Genomic DNA, 17,467 nt, shown 5'->3' with positions numbered 1-17,467 from the left:
TTATGACAACTGAAATAAATGATATTTATTGTTCTAAAGAACATGAAATCCCATGGCATTTAATTCATGACATAAATGAACACCATTGCTTTTGTATTTGTATTTTTATATGACTTTTTATAATGACAATCTGATACAAAATAGTATATCATTAAGGACTAAATCCTATGGGATTGGCTGGGGGTGCTGTGGGTGTTTGAGTTGCCATTTTTGATTGAGCTTTGTTGTCAATTCTGGGTTAGAGTTTTAAAAGAAATATATTGAAGGATAATTAAGAATGTCTAAAGACAGAAGGAGTATTAAGAAGTCGTTAAAAATAAGACTTTCTACTTATGAAGTGTATGAGTGTAAAGACTGAGTCTTAGACATAAGTTTATGAGTGAGTGTCATTTTGCGTAATCAAGAAGAATGAAATTTGGACCCAAGAAATCTTACATCCTGAAAGTAACCTTGGGTATCCAGATTGATCACATTTTGATTATCAATGAGTAAAGGAAAGGTTTTGCCAATACAGCAGATTGACATGCAGTGGACACCGTTACAAGAGACATGGGATAGAGGATTGAGTCAAAAAGACATTAATACATGATGGAACCATTAGTTTTGCCCCTCATCCAGGATTCTTCCAAAACAAAAATAAAAGACACCAAAACAGATTTTGATGACCTCATTACATGCATCAAGATATGTCTTGTTACTTTTTTTATCTGAGTTGGTTCAAGTACAATATTAATGAGGTCAAGATCATATCGTAGATCCCTGGATAGCCTAGCTAATTTGCACAAAGAAAATTACATTTTATAATCATGGCTTCTATGAGTAACTTAGATCACTTATGAAATATGTCACTGATCACAAAGGACAAATGAGGAAAAGCACACAGATGTTTCAAAGAAAAAGCCATCACCACTAATGAGGAACAATGTTAAATACCCGCAAGCGTAGAGTTTCAGAAAGTAATATATTTGGGGGATTTTATAGCTTAGTGGTTTTCTATAAATATTTTTAATTGCAGAATTCTTTGCTCAAATGTTTCCTTGGATGCCCAATGTGTAAAACAGAGAGTTGCACTGGCCGATGACGGAGTTAATGAGGGCATCTGTAAACCAACAGGCTGGTGATTCTCATGCTTTCCTCTTCCTTTGGCCCCTATTCTTCCCTCTTCCACTCAAACTGCCCTCTGAAATAATTTTAAAAATGTGATAATTGGAGTTCTGTGAATCACAATTGTTAAAAACTGATCTGGCCAGATGCTCTCAATTTAGAAATTCAGGAAAAGGCCACCTGTCTGATATCATCCAGTTAGCAGCAAACCTGGAACTAATACTCAGATAGGAGAATCCTGTCTGTAGAGTATAATCCAATAGTTCATATTTATGTATCTACCACGTAACAGACCGAGTTGAGCATTCCAGATGGGCAGGTGGCTGGGCTCCACACTGTTCCTTATTCAGGGATCCAGATTGGTTCTAATTCTGTTATACCATCCTCCCCTTGGCCAGCCATCAACTCCCTGGGGCAAAGTTGGTCACAAAGGATTCCAGGGCCACTAAGGAGACAAGATTGCAGATTGAGGTGCATCCATGAAATTGGGACCTCGGTCTGGAAGTTGGACTTAAATTTAAATGCATGGCAATACTTGTAACTACAAATGAGGCTGAGCTGCCATATGCAGAGAAGAAGGAGGACAATTCTGGAGGACAAGTGGGAGTCACTGTCATGGAACCCTGTTTCTTACAATTAGAAAACAAGCATAATCTTTAGTTCTAACAACAAAATCATCTTATATTTAGGAAATCTTTAAAACTCTTTCATATCTGTTTTTCACTCAATATTCACAAAAACCCAATGAAGTTGAAAGAGTGGGAATATCCATGTTCATCTCAATAGTGAGCTGTGGTCTTTGGGAAGTACAGCAATAACAGCTTTTTAAGATAAGGTTTCACAACACATTAGTCTTGCTGCCAGTGTGGCTGTCAAACATCTAAGAAAGGCAGTTCATTATTAGACCTGAGCTCCTTGACCGGACTATACAATCCATTTTCTTTTTCTTTTTCTTTTTTAAATTCCTACTTCCTTAAACTTATTTCAGTCACTGTACTGACTAGTTAGTAGATCGTAAACTCCTTGAGGGAAGTGTAAGGTATCTGCTTTAGGATTCCATGCCCTTGCTGAAACTCCTTAAACATAGATACTTATTGAATACATTTCACACAAATTTTAAGTATTGATTATTGCCTACATGTTCATGATTAGACCAGAGCAGTTATAGGGGACTTAGTTGATTTGTTTGGGGGGCTTTTTCATTACTTTGAAGTAAGCTATTAAGGCTTGACAACAAAACTTTTGACATGGTAAAAGGACGTAAATTAGATGTTAATAGATAAACAGCTGTAGACAGACCAGTCTATGAATAATAGGAAGCTCATACCTTCATACCTGGAAATCAGGTACGTAATACTGCCGGATAATATATTGACTTATGTGAGCAAACGCTGTGTTTTCAAAAAGATAAATGAAACGTTTGGCTGAGCTCAACTTTGGCCTTCTGCTATCAATATACTGTGCATGGTAAAATATTGAGCATGAAAACATGACTTGGTGAACTAAAGAACAAAACAAAACAAAACAAAAACAAAAACAAAAACAAAACAGAACAAAACTTCTACGTACATCTATTATCCATTTGATTGCCTCCTTCCAGCAGACAACTTTTCTGGCGACCCGAAGGTTAAGAAAAGCTATATTGTAGGTGACTGGCTCCTTGATTCTGCTTTGTGAAATCATTTTTTGGAGAAGGTTTAGCAGGCATGGCATTAAAAAAAAAGGGTCCTCTAGCTCAAGAAGGCTAAAAAGTGATGCGTTCCTTACTCCATTTGGAAATTCACAATAAACACTAGCATATTAAGTAGTATAGGGTTAGTTGAGGTGCAAATGATCTATTTAACTTCCTTTAACCCTATATCTTTCATACTGTTTAATCACAAAGCATGTCATTCCCTGCCCCAACCCCAGCCTGCCCCTTTGTCCCCCAGCCATAAACACCTATTATCACTCCATGGATCACGGATTCATATTCACTATTATTTTTGGAAACACTGGAAGGACTAATCACAGTCTTTTGAAACAAGATGAAAAGCATATGTAAACTGTTACAAAGTTTTGATTTCCATTCATTTACTAAAATATAGAAAACAAGTGCAATTATAGAAATCTGCCTATAGTTATATTATCTGATAATTTCCAATTTCAGTAGTGTTGCTGAGGTTTCAGGAAGTAAAAAAAATAATTTGTCTTTTAAAAAATTTTACTGTTTCCCCTTACACATATATGATGTTATTTCAGTGAATAAATGTGGTTCACCTTCTTTTTCCTTTTCTTCACTCCCTACATTCCTCCCTTTACCCACATTAGCATTCTTGACTCTACTCCACATAATTCACATCATCAACCTGTTAGACAGCAACCACATGTCTGGACTCACACAGAGGAAGACACATCCACACACCCAAACACTGGAGGACAGGCTTCTGGAGGTCAAATTCTCAGGTTCGCCCCTTGGTGCGATTACTTGCTGTGCGACCTTAGGGAGGCTTTCTAATGTCTCAGTGACTCAGCTTCCTTATTTTTAAAATTTGTTATTATTTTTAAAAGATTTTATCTATTTATTTGACAGAGAGAGAGAGCGTAAGCAAGGGGAGCAGCAGAGGGAGAGGGAGAAGCAGACTCCCCGCTAAGCAGGGAGTCCGACATGGGGCTGGATCCCAGGACTCTGGGATCATGACCTGAGGCGAAGCAGATGCTTAACCGACTGAGCCACCCAGATGCCCCAGCTTCCTTATTTTTAAAGTGAGGTAGGTTAAGAAAGATGTTGTGAAGAAGTGAATTATTCTGTGCCATGTGCTTAGAAAAGTACCTATTACATAATGAAAATTCAGTAGTATCAGTGATTATTATGTTATTATTATTAAATTCGTCAATAGCCTGCTTTTCGAAATACGATCGTGTCTGCACGATTTTCTCCATCTCCATCTTACCTACCTTTCTCCATCTTACCTACCTCACTCGGTTAGAGTTCGTGGAACTCCTCCCAAACCAACAGAATTACTGTGAGTCAGTGTCTTCATATCATTCTGTGGTGTGGATACATCCTAAATTATTCAGTCCTTCTCTTAGTGATGAACTTCCATCATACTCTGGTGTTTTACCATGGTGAATAATGCTACAATAAACACCTGGGTACTGTGTCTGCTGTATTGTTTTTTTTTCCCCTTCAAAAAAAAATTAAAAATTAATGGCAAAATACACATAACAAAGTTTGTCATCTTAGTTATTTTTTAAAATTTTTATTTATTTGAGAGAGAGAGAGCAAGCATGGGGTGGGGGGAGGCGGCGGGGAGAGAATCCTCAAGCAGACTGCACTGAGCAAGGAGCCCAAGGCTGGGCTTGATCCTATGACCTTGAGATCATGACCTGGAGATCATGACTGGAGTCCAAACCAAAAGTTACCCACTTAACTGACTGTGTCACCCAGGTACCCCTACCACCTTAACTATTTTTAAGTGTAAAGTTCAGTAATGTTAATTCATGTTGTAGTGCAATGAATCTTAAGAAATTTCTTCAACTGGCAAAACTGAAGCTCTGTGCCCATTAAACAGAACTCTCTGTTTTCCCCTCCCAAAACTCTCGGAAAACCCCTTCCAGTCTCTCTCTAAGAATTTGACTACTTTAGTTGCCTCATATAACTGGAATCATAACAGTATTTGTCTTTTTGTTTTTGTTGTTGACTAGTGTAATTTTATAATATGCATAATGTCCTCTGGGTTAATCCATGTTGCAACATGTGATCAGAAATTCCTTCCTCTTTAAGCCTGAATAATATTCCACTCTATATATTCATATATTCATATACACACTACATTCTGTTTATCCCTTCATCTTTCAATGGGCCCTTGGGTCATTTCCATCTTTTGGCTATTGTGAATAATGATGTTATAAGTATGGGTGTATAAATACTTCTTTGTGATCCTGTTTTTGATTCTTCTGAGTATAATTCCAGAAGTGGAATTGCTGGATCATATACAATAATTCTATTTTCAGCTTTTTGAGGAACTGCTATACTGCTTTCCTCAGAGGTATCACCATTTTACAGTATCAGTTCTTATTTCTATTGGCTTTCTCTTAACATTTTGAGCCCCAAATGGATTGATAACTTTTATAGACAAGATGTCTGAGAAAGAAAAAATGGGTGAAATCCATGGGAACATATGGAATCCTCTAGAAAGGAATCTAGGGGGACTGGATTTGGAACTGATGCAGCTATAGTCTTAGTACCATAAAAGGTCTTTGTAATTAGATAATCTCTGCTATAAAAACTGAAAGGCTAACTTTTGACATTTAAGTGTATAATAATTATATTGTCATACGTTCAGAGATGTCTTTATGAGTTGAGAATTCACCTTTGTATCTGAAAATGTCAGCATCTTTGCTATTAACAGCAGTAGTTTCTAATCAAGATCCAGAATTCATTTGTGAAACAGAAGTCTTATTTTTCCTACTTTTTTGTGTTTCTGTGCTCTAGATTTTAGATACACACATTAACTTATACGTGACCCTTGTTTACTCCTATGGTTTGCTTATTATATAGCAAGTCCACTGAATTATGTTAGTTTTAAAATAAATTTATTTATTTATTCATGAGAGACACAGAGAGATATGCTGAGACATAGGCAGAGGGAGAAGCACGCTCCCTGCAGGGAGCCCAATGTAGGACTCGATCTCAGGACCCCGGGAGTCACGCCCTTAGCCAAAGGCAGATGCCCAACCACTGAGCCACCCAGGCATCCTTGCATTATGTAATTTTAAAAGATATTTCTAAATGATGTTATACAAATAATTTCTGTTTAGTGGCTACTAGAAATCAACAATATGGCAGATACCAGTTACAAAAAGTCATATTAATTATTACTTATCCAAATATATTCACAACCCCTTTATGTAGGTATAGACTTATTTATGGGGATTGTGGGATCTTTAAAATTCATATAAATCACTTGGGTATCTTGTTAAAATACCATTTCTGACCCAGTGGATGTGGGATGGACCCCATGATCCCTCATTTCTAACAAGCTCCCAGATGATGCTAGTGCTGCTAGTCTGGAGGCCACACCCTGAATAGTAAGAGGCTAGAGTTACCAACAAAGATCTGATTCTTTTGGCATGAAACAAGTCAATTTTTTCAGTTGCTTTTCATCTAAGAAATTATTTTTTTTTCAAGATGTGTTTTTCCTGGGCCAAAATATTCATTAAACTCTAACTTGCTAAGCAGATTCTTTTTGTATCTCTGTCCTCCTACAATAATCATCAAATTCTTATTCTTAACTCCAAACAACAAATTTCATTCTTTGTACTTCTAAAATTTTCCTGTTTAGTGCTGGACTCCTTTGTTTTTCTGAGCTGCTGCATCAATAAAATCCAGTTACCAACACTTCCAACTTTAAACAGATTTGACACATTTTTTTTTGCTGTATATTCTAATATGTAGAGAACCCACATAAATACAGAATGTTTGAAATCATGATATAAAATATTATGGTAATTAAAATTTTTATGTGATAAAAAGTCTCCACTTTTATATGGAGACTGTAGATCTCACGATGAGGGAGTAACACTATCGCTTATCTTATGGAGACACTATATTCTATCAAACTTTTCAACATACAGTTATTTTATTTGAAGGAATATAATTCAACACTAGTATTCAAGAGAAACATACTATTCCTTTAACTAAACAGAGATGCCAGGCACCTGAGTGGCTCATTTGGATAAGCATTTGACTTGGGCTCAGGTCATGATCTCAGGGTCCTAGAGTTGAGCCCTGCTTCAGGCTCCAAGCTCAGCTGCTCAGTAGGGAGTCTGCTTCCCCCTCTCCCTTCGCCCTCCACCCCGCTTGTGCTCTCTCTCTCTTAAAAAAAAAAAAAAAAAAAAAAAAGACTCCCTTACCTAAATAAAAATGCTTTCAAGGGAAGCAGCATGGTTTACCAGAGTGTAGAATTGATTCTAGGGAGTCAGACAGGATTCCATGATGTGAAAATTCTAAGACCAGGAAGATGTTGAATTGTGGACTGGGGAGTTGGTTGTTTTGCAAAAGGAGATTGTGAAAAATTAGACGGTGTGTAGTACAGAAGGAAATGAAAAGGCACAAGACTTCCAATGACCTCAAGGGTGAGTTTGAGGCACCAGAAGCGGAGTTGACCACCTTAATAAACAGAGAATAGAAGTTCAGCTTATGAATAGAAGACAAACCAAAGAAAGTCTGAGGGTTGATGCCTACCCAAGGCCCGGCTTCTCCTGTTGTATGGAGTTCTAACTCCCTGTACATCCCCCTCTTGTCCTTTCTTTCTGTTATTTTTTATCCTTCTGCTTCTGTTTTTTTTTTTTTTTAATTCATTCTCCTCTTTAGCTCCTGACATAATCATTGCAATCTCAATATGCTTTTCATTATTACAATGGAATTGTAATGTTGTAGGTAGGTGTAAATCAGAAGGAGGCTATTTTTTGATTAATTAATTAATTCTAACAACATAGATATCTTCTAAATAGATCTTGCTTTGAAATGTGTTGACTTGAAAGTTAGCATTATAGAAATAGCCTTATAAATATTTACTTCTGGGGTCAGAAGAAGTATAGGTGTAGCAGTGTAAGCATTTTATACTAGACAAAATATTGTAGTGAACAAAAAAGACCACCTTATAGCAAGGTGTCTCTAATTCTTAATATGAAAAGATATAAAGAATACTGCTTGGTGAGGATGAATGTAAACTACCACAGTTAATATTTTTATATTGCTGCTAGAGTTGAAAGGTGATATTTGGGACCTAACCATTTCTAACTTCTTAGTTACCCCATTTACAGCACAAGACATAAAAGTCATTTAAAGGTTTTATAAATGTTAATTCTATCCTTTACTTTCAGAACATTTTTTTGTTTATTTTTCGCATGTAGATTATAATGAATAATGAAGATGATTATAAAATCTAGAACGAGGCACACATACGAATGCACACATTGTATTTTAATTCAGAAGGATTTAAATCACTAGTCTTGCTAAAACAAAAAGCATATAACATGTATTTACTTATTGGCTGTTAAACTCTCAAATGTTTCCAGGAGAAGAGTCATGAAACATTATAATTACAATAACTAGAAAAAATATTAATTTATTCATTTTAAAATCTGGAAGTCACGAAAATTATCAGTTTTTGTGAATTCTACGGAACATACCTATGGAAAACAAAATATGAGCAGGCTTTAACTTTTGCAAATTTTAATTAATGTCTCTGAATTTGACATCATTCAACTGCAAAGATAATTTTTATCTAATACACATTAAATATGTAAATAAATTCAATGTAAAGTAATATGTAAAAACTTCATCCGAATTCCTCTAAGGCATTTTCATTTAGGCCTAGGCTCCAGTTGTTCTTTGATCCCCCATCTACAACAGTCCTGTCACCCTCTCTCAGCTCGACCGCTTTGATTTCCTGCACAGCACTTGTCAGGGCTTGAAATCATCTTGCTTATATCTTCATTTGTTTATAATCTGTCCAGTCCAAGGTGAGTCCAGATTTTGCAGGGTCTGAAGCTCACACAATTTTACTGATCCTTTAAAAAATAATTCAAAATTAGATGTACAAAATTAGATACAAGTTCTCTTGGAAAGACCCATGCTAGCGAGGAGCCAGGAAGCTTTGCTTCCTTGGCTTCGGGGTAAATTTGCCTCTGGTCCCTCCTGTTAGCTTGTAATATCTCAGAGAGCCGGGAGTTTATATCTTGGTTACTGCTCTATCCCCAGCACTTCAAAGGCGTGCCGTACCTAGTTTTAGAATGAATTAAGGAACATGCGTGCCCCACTCACACTTCTTTCAAGGCCCATTATGGCTTTCCTCATGGCAAACACACATTGCTGCTGTTATCAGTAACAGGGCACAGTGGCCTCATATTATTTTTATTGTTCTATTTGAGTTCCTCTATTTGTTTTGCTATGATGCTTTTAGCCAAAGTAGTTGTATTGTAATAAGAACTGCATTTTTCTGTCTAAAGTGCCAGCCAGCAGGGCACCTCTCATGGTCTTACTCCCAGGTGAGTAGCCCTGAAAGATGGGACAAGATCATATTTTACTAAAAGAAGAACACAGGCAACACCCTTTTTGAACTCGGCCATAGTAACTTCTTGCAAGATACATCCACGAAGGCAAAAGAAACAAAAGCAAAAATGAACTATTGGGACTTCATCAAGATAAGAAGCTTTTGCACAGCAAAGGATACAGTCAACAAAACTCAAAGACAACCTACAGAATGGGAGAAGGTATTTGCAAATGACATATCAGATAAAGGGCTAGTTTCCAAGATCTATAAAGAACTTATTAAACTCAACACCAAAGAAACAAACAATCCAATCATGAAATGGGCAAAAGACATGAAGAGGAATCTCACAGAGGAAGACATAGACATGGCCAACATGCATATGAGAAAATGCTCCGCATCACTTGCCATCAGGGAAATACAAATCAAAACCACAATGAGATCCCACCTCACACCAGTGAGAATGGGGAAAATTGACAAGGCAGGAAACCACAAATGCTGGAGAGGGTGCGGAGAAAAGGGAACCCTCTGCACTGTGGGTGGGAATGTGAACTGGCGCAGCCACTCTGGAAAACTGTGTGGAGGTTCCTCAAAGAGTTAAAAATACACCTGCCCTACGACCCAGCAATTGCACTGCTGGGGATTTACCCCAAAGATGCAGATGCAATGAAACGCCGGGACACCTGCACCCCGATGTTTCTAGCAGCAATGTCCACAATAGCCAAACTGTGGAGGGAGCCTCGGTGTCTATCGAAAGATGAATGGATAGAGAAGATGTGGTTTATGTATACAATGGAGTATTACTCAGCTATTAGAAACGACAAATACCCACCATTTGCTTCGACGTGGATGGAACTGGAGGGTATTATGCTGAGGGAAGTAAGTCAATCGGTGAAGGACAAACAGTGTATGTTCTCATTCATTTGGGGAATATAAATGATAGTGAAAGAGAATAGAGGGGAAGGGAGAAGAAATGGGTAGGAAATATCAGAAAGGGAGACAGAACATGAAGACTCCTGACTCTGGGAAACGAACTAGGGGTGGTGGAAGGGGAGGAGGGCAGGGGTGGGGGTGAATGGGTGACGGGCACTGAGGAGGGCGCTTGACGGGATGAGCACTGGGTGTTATTCTGTATGTTGGCAAATTGAACACCAATAAAAAAATAAATTTATTATAAAAAAACACAAAAAAACAAAAAACCAAACCAAAACAAAAGGTCATATTTTACTTCTCCTTTGGGGGATTTTATGGGTATTTGTATTTATTTTGTGTTTCATTTTATTTTCTGATTTTCTTAATTTACTTTTTCTCAAAGAGCAAATATTGATTTTCGTAATAAAAATTAAAATAAGTTCTTAAATCAATTAAGCTCAAGTCTCATAGTGTGCCTGAAGCCTATCATCATTTTGAAGAATACCTTTGCCGTGTGAAAATCTTGTTCACATTTCTTAACCATTTTATCCTAATTTTTGTCTTCAAAGTGGAGGCGGCTTATTTTATACTACAGACAGATATCTTCTGCAATTTGGAGTATTTCTCAATGCCTCGTTCTAAGATCTGCATTTTGTAAATATGAGTTATGCTTCTTGTTCCGTTGAAACATCTTGAGATTACATGTGAAAAATAGTATTGCTCTTACCAGTCTGAGTAACTATAAGGATGAGTTTGGGCCCACAGCCATCCTTATTCTATTTCTTTTCAGAAAGCCCTACATTTTAAAGGCTTACATTTTACCAGTCTCGGTATATTTGATCTCCAGTAATTAACTGTATAGCATCTGGGACAATTACACATCTGTTATAAATGTGGAAGCTGATTGAAAGAAATGACTAGGTGACTTCCCCTTGTGGGACACTGGCTAGAATGAAAATATAGAAACAGACTTCGGGGATTAAAGGTAGCCAATTTTAGTACTGTCTTTTCTTATTAACATCACTCAGAATGTTGCTGGCTAACTCTACTCATTCCAGCACCGTAAACTCACGCTGGTATCAGCCCAAGAAGAATATAATTAAGAAGAAAATTTACTGTCTCCCAAATAAATAAACGAGAAAAATCCTATGCTTGCCTCTATGTTAAACAGAAGTTACTTTGAGACTATTTGATTTGGATTATCCATATTGGAGTACTCCATTAGTCTTGACCATCAACAGTTTGTCTGTAGAAATTCTGGAGCCAAAAGAGGGTATATGAAAAAGTATAATCAATATTTATTGGGAAAATGATAATGGAGGGATGTGAAAGTCACTTCCTATCACCAAGACAACAGTTTTCAAACATCAATTGAACAGAATCAGCTGCCTGTGAACCAGACCTTGTTTACATGCAATATTTTTGATGAGCCTTTAGGAATTATTCGAGAATGAGTAATTTGGAATTCTATATGACCTGGCATGATGGGACTGGGTCTTCAGGGAGCATCAGGAGTTCAGTATTGTGGAAGGAGGTGCGACACAGAGAGAGCACTACACCAGAAGTTAAGATTGCACATTTGTGGGCCCCTGGGTGGCTGGCTCAGTGGTTGAACGTCGGCCTTCAGCTCAAGGCGTGATCTCGGGGTCCTGGGATCTAGTCTCACGTCGGGCTCCCTGCATGGAGCCTCCTTCTCCCTCTGCCTGTGTCTCTGCCTCTCTCTCTGTGTCTCATGAATAAATAAATTAAATATATTTTTAAAAAGCATAATATTTTGTTTTCTTTTTTTAAAATATGAATCTTTTAGCAATGATAATGTAGTGGGTGGTTCTTAAACCTTAAAGTGCATCAAAATAGTCTAGAGGATTTGTTGTTAAAACAGATTCCCTGCCTTTCCTCAGCCTCACAAGACTGAGGATGACGAGGGACAGATAATTTGCATTTCTACCAAGATTTCTGATACCGATGGCTTAGAAACCACAATTTGAGAACAACTGGCATAGGATATTGATGGGCTAAAAATCACTCCGACATGTAGTTTAAAGGTTATAAATCTACCAGATTTATTATTTTACATGCCTTTGTGCAAAAGGTAAGGAGAGACAAATCTTCAGCTTTTCTGCTAATGAAATGAAAAGGCTATTCTTATAGTTTCTGATATTGTAGAATTTGATTTAAATATGGTAAACCATGACTACTAATTAGCAGAAATAAAGACCTGTAGGGTTTAGAATGTAGCTTCCACGCATCCTTCATCCAGTTACCCTCACAGCAATATCCTGCTTACTATAGACAACATCAAAATTCAAAAATTGACGTTAGTCTAGTTAGAGAAAAACCTTGCTCAGATCTCACTAGCTTTACATACACGCAGTTGTGTGTATATGAAGCTCTATGTGACTTTATCACATGTATGGATTTCTGTAACCACTACCACGACCAAGAAACAGAACAGTCCTACTATCACAAAGATTTCTTTACCTCTTTATTTCTTTATGTTCCTTAAAGCAACATCCACCTTCCTTGCCCCTGTCCTTAAACCCTTAAGCCATTTATTTTTTGGTAATGTGCAGTAATGTGTCTTGATCTTCAGAGCTTACATCCTTCCTGTACTGGCTAGGATAAAATTCAGAGCTCTAAGATTTGGAAGAGCCATAGCCGCCCTGGCCATTAGATTTGCAATGAACAGGTTTCAGTGCCACTAAAGGTAAAGCGAATGTCCTGGTTGGTATATGATGGATCTTTGTTTCCGCAGCACAATAGGGGGGTGGTGATTGCTAAATGTAGGGCTTGCATCTCCATATTTTTCCCACTGATATGGAAAGAGTTAACTCCAGTTCTGAAAGTTCTGGCCAGTGCTTAGAATTTCTAAGAAGGTTTTGCTTTCAGCTCTCCTACACTCATCTGAAGTATTCCAGATAAAAGGCACCAGAAAACTCCATAAGTCTTCTGTGTCAGGTGGTTGTGATTAGAGGAAAATGCCTGCCAGCTGTGTCCACACTGTTAGGAGCGCCTATGGGCTGTCACCATCGGCCTGGCACTAAAGTGAGAAGTGAGTTATTGGTGTCTGAGTCTTCAAGAAAATTAGATCTTAAGAGTAAGAAGTTGTTAAATGGCTGGGCCAGTGTTTTCACAAAAGGAGAGGTGTGGCCTGGGGCAAGAGGATTGGCTGTTGACAGTGGGGCCTTGATCTGGGCTCTTTCAGAGGGGAGCAGGGATATTTGCAGATGAGAGCTCTGGTCTAAGCCCAGTCACTGAGCACAGGGGGTGACACCGCACTGTGAGTTGACTCCTTGGCACAGTGTCTTAGGGTTTGCAGAGGTGTCTCCAATATTTGGGGTCTCAATAGAAAGCAATGGACTATAGTTTTGTCTATTTTTGTTGTTGTTTAAAGGCTTTATTTACGTATTCATGAGAGACCCACAGAGAGAAAGGCAGAGACACAGGCAGAGGGAGAAGCAGGCTCCATGCAGGGAGCCGGACGTGGGACTCAATCCCGGGACCCCGGGGTCACGCCCTGAGCAGAAGGCAGACTCTCAACCACTGAGCCACCCAGGCGTCCCTGTCTATTTGTTTTTCACATGTTTACAATCTCCCTCCCCCCGCCCACCTATTGATACTATAATGGCTTAATATTAACCCAATTGGACGAACCCGGGTAGGCAAAAAGAACAAGTAAACTTTTCATCCTTTTCCTGGTCATTGTTTGGGGGCTTGATAATTTTCTTAAATACAAAATGAAAATCTGCATATCGATTTTCCTTTTGTTTCCTGTTTCCACCTACCATGGGTGGTTCTCAACATTTCGTGTGCCTAAGAATGAAGGCACAGGGTTTGAGGCACAAAACCTGCATGCTATCCTTTATTGACAGTTGAAGAGATGTTCAACGGTCTTTTTTTTTTTTTTTTTTTAAACTTAGGATTTTTATTTTGCTCTTTAGGAACCAAAGCCCTGCCTACGATGAGGCTCCATTTACATATTTTCATGCATTATTTCTTGTGACTGTCACAACCATCTCATGAAGCAGAAAAGGCAGATATGATCTCCATTTTGAGGCTGGGTAAATGAGACCAAGGGCTTACATACACTGGGAGATAATCTTCTGAAATGTTATCTATTAATCATACGCATACAAAGTCTTCTGTCCTTCTTTGTGTGTGACCCTTCCCGTGACCAAGGAGGCTTCCACTTTGCAAAGAGTTGAGTTGTGACTGTTGTGCCAGGAATGTGAGAGAACCAGTCAGTGTCCAGAAGAACTTCGTGTTCCTGTGAGAAGAAATGCTCTTGAGAATCAAAAGGATTCACCCCAGAGGGTGGCAAGATAGAGAGTTTGTCATAATAACCAGTGGGAAAGGGAATAGAAGAAATCTAGACTTTGACTCGTTAGGAGTCTAGGTGAGAGAGTCTTGGCTTCTTGGGTGTCGGAAAGAGTTTGACGGCATTTGGCTTTGCCAAAGGTCTGTGGGTCTTTGGGTGTGTGGACCGTACCTGGTGGTATGGAGACTGCGTGCATGGAAACCCAGCCGATGACTGTAGGTGCCCTGTGGCCATCCAAGGAAGGCCTGCATTGACCTTAAAAATAAAAGAGCCAGTTACTTTGCTAACACGATGAGTTTATTAGGGAAGAGCAGAGGAATTGCAACTTGGGACAAGCAAACTGGCGAGTCATGGGCAAGTCCAAAGGGACAAAGGCAAGAGCAGCTTTTGTCAGGCTTCAGGAGGAAATCGGGGAGGGTTGTTTGGAAAAGTCCATTGGAGAAGAGCAAGAGTTTGAGGTTGTGGCGGTTTCTCATTGGCTGCAGGCGGTGGTTAGTGCACTGTCGCTGGGGCAGGAGGAGATCTTCCCTCTTCTTAGGAGCAGGAGATAAAATTCCTAAGTGAACCGAGTCCTCCCTCTGCAAGATAAGAATTGCCCTCCCTCTTCCCACTGGTTCTGCAGGCTGCACCTGGTGGTGCTTGTGTGAGAGCTCCCCCTTCAGGGCTTCCTGGCTCTGTTCTCAATGGGTTTCCTTTTCTCGTTTTCACACCTGAGCTTTAGCTGTGCTAAGGACCAGCATGGCTCCTCTTGGTGGCGGCCTGCGTGACCCCTCCAACAGACTGGCTGTTGGCTTGTGTTCTCCTATGTTTCTCAATCCCATCCCAAACGTCTTTTATGGACTCTTCCCTTTCCAGTGGCCGGGTCACTTGGTAGCTGTCCCTGTCATTAATGGAGGGATGTGATATAGAATGAAAGAAACCCTCTCGTGCTAGTATTTCGGTGCAGCTGGATGGTGATGAGAGCCTTCACTCTTGCCAGGGGTGGAGGAAGCAGTTAAACTCGCCTTTTATCTCTGTAGCTCTCCTCTTCTTTCTCTACATCAGCTTTCCTCAATTCGCTGAATATCATCCAAATAATGAAGGTGCATGAAGGACTGTGAAGAAGGACTAGGACTCACATGCAGGCCACGGAAGACATTTATATTAATATTTCAAAGACTCAGACTGCCTTAAAAGAATCATTGATTTCCTTAACATGGTGGCCAACAAAAAGCACGGGGTTCTCTCAGCTCAGAAAAATGCAAATCGTCTCAGCCCCTATGCAAGAGATTTTAAAACACGGAATTGATTCTTCTTCTTCTTTTCGATGTGGTCCATACAACTCACATCTGTCTAAACATACACTATTTTAGCTCATTAATATTTATCCCTCGCCTACAAATATTTCCATTCCTCAAGGAACGTTTATTGATCTTTGCCGAGACTAAGCACCGAAGGCACAAAGATGAATAATGGATGGTTAAAGAACTCGAGGAGATCAGATTCTAGTAGCATATAAAGATAAATTACATATACATGGCAGCAAGCATTAAAATAGAGCTATGACAAGGGACTATGCTATAGGCATCGGAGAATGGAGCGGCTGCCCCTGCTTGCCATTTGGGATGGCACATGAACAATGAGTGAAAGACTGCAAGGTAGAGAAAGGGGAGACAGGAGAAGGAACTGTTCCGGCAAAGAGAAAGAAAAGATAGAGAGCTGTAGCCTAGGTTGTTGGGCTGTAAAGATAGATCAACCCAGGGAGGAAAGATTGAAAGAGATGCTCTTGGGCTCTCAGAACCGAGCTATAAGTGGGCTTCGAGCTGGTGGTGAACCTGGAAGACCCTTATCATGTCACCCCCGCCTACCTGTTACGTCTCCATGGGCCACAGCTCTCCTCCAACGCAGGAACCTCCCGATCCCTTAGGCCTACCAGGAGCCTTCTCACCTTGGAGCCTTCGTGCATGCTGCTTTTCTGTCTGAAATATCTTTCTCTCTCACCTGACTCTCTCCTCTGCTCTTTGTCCAAACATCTGTCTTTTGGAAGTCTGCCCCTTCTCATCTCTCAGGTTCCGTTTAATTTCCGAAAGATCTTCCTTGCCCCTCTGACCAACCTAAAAGTGTAGGTTTCCTTTTGCTACTCTCTCCCCTTTTAATTTTTCTCGTAACGTTTATCTCAATTTAGAAGTACATACATGATCATTTGTACTGTACAAAATCTATAACTGTTTCTGTTGCCCTAGTTTTTATTCTCCTCTTTGACTTAAGATTCGCCACCACATTCCCAGAATAGTCTCCCTTCTCCACCATGGATTTCAAAATACTGTCATTCCCTCCAGATCCTGATGCCCAGAGGAGAAATCAGGCTGGAGCATGAAATTTAGGACTATCTTTATGAAGATAAAAATTTAAATCCAAGAGAAGTGAAGGGATCACCTAGGAAAATATAAGTGGCAAGAGCTTGAATCATGTAGGCTTCTGAGAGCTTCTGATCTGATTTCCCTGGAATGTTACCTCTGTGTTGTATCAGATTCACGGCTTGGAAGTAAATTTACTGAATTCCATTCTTTGGTTCTAAGGTCTTCTTTTCTTTTCATTCCCTCTGCATTCTCTCCCACATGCTTCAGGGCATGACGTGTGAGGCTCTAGCTTCCTCCGGGAAGCCCATCCCTCCCGGTCCCAGCCCTCTGGGCAGCTTTCACTAGGGCTGGTGCTCTCCAGGAAGCCCTGGGCTAGGCCACTGGCAGTGGCAACATCATTACACCACCTGTATGTCCTTCCTGGAGGGATGCTGGCGTTGCTAATCTTAGGCATGCCTCCCCTTTTCCCAATTGACCTTGAAGCTCGTGCAAACAGTAACTGCAAGGCAAATTCCTGCTGTGGAACTTCTTGGCATTATCTCCATTTTCCTCACTAGACCTGAACTGGTAGAGTGATACAGCAGAAAGAGCTCTGTATGTAGCAAAGGAAGAACTTAAAAACAATTCCAACTTTGCTGTTTATGAGCTATGTCTTTGAGCAACTAATTTCACCCCTCCGACACTTACTTTTTTTTTTCTTTTTTAATATGGAGCTTCCTGTCTCATGAGGTTAACGTGTGAATTAAATATAATGG

The sequence above is a fragment of the Canis lupus genome, chromosome 4, assembly GCF_011100685.1.
Source record: "Canis lupus familiaris isolate Mischka breed German Shepherd chromosome 4, alternate assembly UU_Cfam_GSD_1.0, whole genome shotgun sequence".
NCBI classification, from domain to species: domain Eukaryota; kingdom Metazoa; phylum Chordata; class Mammalia; order Carnivora; family Canidae; genus Canis; species Canis lupus.
Note: the sequence above shows the minus strand (reverse complement) of the source record.